This window comes from Bos taurus, chromosome 1 (assembly GCF_002263795.3).
Source record: "Bos taurus isolate L1 Dominette 01449 registration number 42190680 breed Hereford chromosome 1, ARS-UCD2.0, whole genome shotgun sequence".
NCBI classification, from domain to species: Eukaryota; Metazoa; Chordata; class Mammalia; order Artiodactyla; family Bovidae; genus Bos; species Bos taurus.
Window position 1 is genome coordinate 146,644,062 of NC_037328.1, and position 5,960 is coordinate 146,650,021.

Below are 5,960 nucleotides of genomic sequence, written 5' to 3' on the forward strand. Positions count from 1 at the left end.
TTCTCCCATTCTGAAGGCTGTCTTTTCACCTTGCTAATAGTTTCCTTTGATGTGCAGAAGCTTTTCAGGTTAATTAGGTCCCATTTGTTTATTTTTGCTTTTATTTCCAATATTCTGGGAGGTGGGTCATAGAGGATCCTGCTGTGATGTATGTCGGAGAGTGTTTTGCCTATGTTCTCCTCTAGGAGTTTTATAGTTTCTGGTCTTACGTTTAGATCTTTAATCCATTTTGAGTTTATTTTTGTGTATGGTGTTAGAAAGTGGTCCAGTTTCATTCTTTTACAAGTGGTTGACCAGATTTCCCAGCACCACTTGTTAAAGAGATTGTCTTTAATCCATTGTATATTCTTGCCTCCTTTGTCGAAGATAAGGTGTCCATATGTGCGTGGATTTATCTCTGGGCTTTCTATTTTATTCCATTGATCAATATTTCTGTCTTTGTGCCAGTACCATACTGTCTTGATAACTGTGGCTTTGTAGTAGAGCCTGAAGTCAGGTAGGTTGATTCCTCCAGTTCCATTCTTCTTTCTCAAGATCGCTTTGGCTATTCGAGGTTTTTTGTATTTCCATACAAATTGTGAAATTATTTGTTCTAGCTCTGTGAAGAATACCGTTGGTAGCTTGATAGGGATTGCATTGAATCTATAAATTGCTTTGGGTAGTATACTCATTTTCACTATATTGATTCTTCCAATCCATGAACATGGTATATTTCTCCATCTATTAGTGTCCTCTTTGATTTCTTTCACCAGTGTTTTATAGTTTTCTATATATAGGTCTTTAGTTTCTTTAGGTAGATATATTCCTAAGTATTTTATTCTTTCCGTTGCAATGGTGAATGGAATTGTTTCCTTAATTTCTCTTTCTGTTTTCTCATTATTAGTGTATAGGAATGCAAGGGATTTCTGTGTGTTGATTTTATATTCTGCAACTTTACTGTAGTCATTGATTATTTCTAGTAATTTTCTGGTGGACTCTTTAGGGTTTTCTATGTAGAGGATCATGTCATCTGCAAATAGTGAGAGTTTTACTTCTTCTTTTCCAATTTGGATTCCTTTTATTTCTTTTTCTGCTCTGATTGCTGTGGCCAAAACTTCCAAAACTATGTTGAATAGTAATGGTGAAAGTGGGCACCCTTGTCTTGTTCCTGACTCTAGAGGAAATGCTTTCAATTTTTCACCATTGAGGATAATGTTTGCAGTGGGTTTGTCATATATAGCTTTTATTATGTTGAGGTATGTTCCTTCTATTCCTGCTTTCTGGAGAGTTCTTATCATAAATGGATGTTGAATTTTGTCAAAGGCTTTCTCTGCATCTATTGAGATAATCATATGGTTTTTATTTTTCAATTTGTTAATGTGGTGTATTACATTGATTGATTTGCGGATATTGAAGAATCCTTGCATCCCTGGGATAAAGCCCACTTGATCATGGTGTATGATCTTTTTAATGTGTTGTTGGATTCTGATTGCTAGAATTTTGTTAAGGATTTTTGCATCTATGTTCATCAGTGATATTGGCCTGTAGTTTTCTTTTTTTGTGGGATCTTTGTCAGGTTTTGGTATTAGGGTGATGGTGGCCTCATAGAATGAGTTTGGAAGTTTACCTTCCTTTGCAATTTTCTGGAAGAGTTTGAGCAGGATAGGTGTTAGCTCTTCTCTAAATTTTTGGTAGAATTCAGCTGTGAAGCCGTCTGGACCGGGGCTTTTGTTTGCTGGAAGATTTTTGATTACAGTTTCAATTTCCATGCTTGTGATGGGTCTGTTAAGATTTTCTATTTCTTCCTGGTCCAGTTTTGGAAAGTTGTACTTTTCTAAGAATTTGTCCATTTCTTCCACGTTGTCCATTTTATTGGCATATAATTGTTGATAGTAGTCTCTTATGATCCTTTGTATTTCTGTGTTGTCTGTTGTGATCTCTCCATTTTCATTTCTAATTTTGTTGATTTGATTTTTCTCCCTTTGTTTCTTGATGAGTCTGGCTAATGGTTTGTCAATTTTATTTATCCTTTCAAAGAACTAGCTTTTGGTTTTGTTGATTTTTGCTATGGTCTCTTTTGTTTCTTTTGCATTTATTTCTGCTCTAATTTTTAAGATTTCTTTCCTTCTACTAACCCTGGGATGCTTCATTTCTTCCTTTTCTAGTTGCTTTAGGTGTAGAGTTAGGTTATTTATTTGACTTTTTTCTTGTTTCTTGAGGTGTGCCTGTATTGCTATGAACTTTCCCCTTAGGACTGCTTTTACCGTGTCCCACAGGTTTTGGGTTGTTGTGTTTTCATTTTCATTCGTTTCTATGCAAATTTTGATTTCTTTTTTGATTTCTTCTGTGATTTGTTGGTTATTCAGCAGCGTGTTGTTCAGCCTCCATATGTTGGAATTTTTAATAGTTTTTCTCCTGTAATTGAGATCTAATCTTACTGCATTGTGGTCAGAAAAAATGCTTGGAATGATTTCTATTTTTTTGAATTTACCAAGGCTAGCTTTATGGCCCAGGATGTGATCTATCCTGGAGAAGGTTCCATGTGCGCTTGAGAAAAAGGTGAAATTCATTGTTTTGGGATGAAATGACCTATAGATATCAATTAGGTCTAACTGGTCTATTGTATCGTTTAAAGTTTGTGTTTCCTTGTTAATTTTCTGTTTAGTTGATCTATCCATAGGTGTAAGTGGGGTATTAAAGTCTCCCACTATTATTGTGTTATTGTTAATTTCTCCTTTCATACTTGTTAGCATTTGTCTTACGTACTGTGGTGCTCCCGTGTTGGGTGCATATATATTTATAATTGTTATATCTTCTTCTTGGATTGATCCTTTGATCATTATGTAGTGACCTTCTTTGTCTCTTTTCACAGCCTTTGTTTTAAAGTCTATTTTATCTGATATGAGTATTGCTACTCCTGCTTTGTTTTGGTCCCTATTTGCATGGAAAATCTTTTTCCAGCCCTTCACTTTCAGTCTGTATGTGTCCCCTGTTTTGAGGTGGGTCTCTTGTAGACAACATATGTAGGGGTCTTGTTTTTGTAACCATTCAGCCAGTCTTTGTCTTTTGGTTGGGGCATTCAACCCATTTACATTTAAGGTAATTACTGATAAGTATGTTCCCGTTGCCATTTACTTTATTGTTTTGGGTTCGAGTTTATACACCGTTTTTGTGTTTCCTGTCTAGAGAATATCCTTTAGTATTTGTTGGAGAGCTGGTTTGGTGGTGCAGAATTCTCTCAGCTTTTGCTTGTCTGAAAAGCTTTTGATTTCTCCTTCATACTTGAATGAGATCCTTGCTGGGTACAATAATCTGGGCTGTAGGTTATTTTCTTTCATCATTTTCAGTATGTCTTGCCATTCCCTCCTGGCTTGAAGAGTTTCTATTGAAAGATCAGCTGTTATCCTTATGGGAATTCCCTTGTGTGTTATTTGTTGTTTTTCCCTTGCTGCTTTTAATATTTGTTCTTTGTGTTTGATCTTTGTTAATTTGATTAATATGTGTCTTGGGGTGTTTCTCCTTGGGTTTATCCTGTTTGGTACTCTCTGGGTTTCTTGGACTTGGGTGATTATTTCCTTCCCCATTTTAGGGAAAATTTCCACTATTATCTCCTCAAGTATTTTCTCATGGTCTTTCTTTTTGTCTTCTTCTTCTGGAACCCCTATGATTCGAATGTTGTAGCGTTTAATATTGTCCTGGAGATCTCTGAGATTGTCCTCATTTCTTTTAATTCGTTTTTCTTTTATCCTCTCTGATTCATTTATTTCTACCATTCTATCTTCTAATTCACTAATCCTGTCTTCTGCCTCTGTTATTCTATTATTTGTTGCCTCCAGAGTGTTTTTAATTTCACTTATTGCATTATTCATTATATATTGACTCTTTTTTATTTCTTCTAGGTCCTTGTTAAACCTTTCTTGCATCTTCTCAATCCTTGTCTCCAGGCTATTTATCTGTGATTCCATTTTAGTTTCAAGATTTTGGATCAATTTCACTATCATTATTCGGAATTCTTTATCAGGTAGATTCCCTATCTCTTCCTCTTTTGTTTGGTTTGGTGGGCATTTATCCTGTTCCTTTATCTGCTGGATATTCCTCTGTCTCTTCATCTTGTTTAAATTGCTGAGTTTGGGGTGTCCTTTCTGTATTCTGGCAGTTTGTGGAGTTCTCTTTATTATGGCATTTCCTCACTGTGTGTGGGTTTGTACAGGTGGCTTGTCAAGGTTTCCTGGTTAGGGAAGCTTGTGTCGGTGTTCTGGTGGGTGGAGCTGTATTTCTTCTCTCTGGAGTGCAATGAAATGTCCAGTAATGAGTTATGAGACGTCTATAGTTTTGGGGTGACTTTGGGCAGCCTGTATCTTGAAGCTCAGGGCTGTGTTCCTTTGTTGCTGGAGAATTTGCTTGGTATGTCTTGCCCTGGAACTTATTGGCCCTTGTGTGGTGCTTGGTTTCAGTGTCGGTATGGAGGCATTTGATGAGTTCCTGTCAATGAATGTTCCTTGGAGTCAGGAGTTCCCTGGAGTCAGGGTTTGGACTTAAGTCTCCTGCTTCCGATTATCAGTCTTATTTTTACAGTAGTTTCAAAACTTTTCCTTCTATACAGCACCATTGATAAAACATCTACATTAAAGATGAAAAGTTTCTCTACAGTGAGGGTCACTCAGAGAGGTTCACAGGGTTACATGGAGAAGAGAAGAGGGAGGAGGGAGTTAGAGGTGACCCAAATGAGATGAGGTGAATCAATAGTGGAGAGAGTGGGCTAGCCAGTAGTCACTTCCTTATGTGCACTCCACAACTGGACCACTCAGAGATGTTCACGGGGTTATACAGAGAAGAGAAGAAGGAGGAAGGTAACAGAGGTGGCCAGAAGGATAAAAGGGGGGAATGAAAAGGAGGGAGACAGATCCAGCCAGTAATCAGTTCCCTAAGTGTTCTCCACCGTCTGGAACACACAGAAATTCACAGAGTTGGGTAGAGTAGAGAGGGGTTAGGGAGGAGACACAGGCGACCTGGTGGAGAAAAAGGAGGGTCCAAAGGGAGAGAGAGCAGTCAAGCCAGTAATCTCACTCCCTAGTGAAAAATGGGTCCTGAAGATTGGGTCCTTAAAGGTACAAAATTGGTAACAAATACATAAAAGCAAAAATTTAAAATCTAGAGTAGAGTTTGGAATTTCAAAAATACGATGTTAAAGAAAAGAAGAAGGAAAAGAAAGAGAGAAAGAACGAACAAACAAAAACAAACAAGGTCGCGAAAATTATAAAGAAAGTACAGGTACAAAATTGATAACTAATACCAGAAAGCGAAAATTAAAAATCTAGAGTAGAGTTTGGAATTTCAAAAATACGATGTTAAAGAAAAGAAGAAGGAAAAGAAAGAGAGAAAAAACGAACAAACAAAAACAAACAAGGTCGCGAAAATTATAAAGAAAGTACAGGTACAAAATTGATAACTAATACCAGAAAGCAAAATTAAAAATCTAGAGTAGAGTTTGGAATTTCAAAAATACAATGTTAAAAAAAAAAAAAGAAGAAGAAGAAAAATAAAGAGAGAAAACAAACAAACAAATACGAACAATGTCACAAAAATTATAAAGAAAATACAGGTACAAAATTGATATCAAATACCAAAAAGCATAAATTAAAAATCTAGAGTAAAGTTTGGAATTTCAGATATACAATGTTATATAAAAGAAGAAGAGAAAGGAACAGAGAAGAAGAAAGAAAAAAAAAAAGTCACAGAAATTATATTAAAAAAAACTATAGGTACAAAATTGATAACATATACCAAAAAGCGAAAATTAAAAATCTAGAGTAGAGTTTGGAATTTCAAAAATACAATGTTAAAGAAAAGAAGAAAAAACCAAAAACAAAAACAAACAACAAAAAAAAACAAGGTCAAAAAATTATAAAATATATATATATGAAGTTTGCTGAAGAAGAAAAAAATAGGGTCTTTTTTTTTTTTTTTTTTGCAAAGTAATA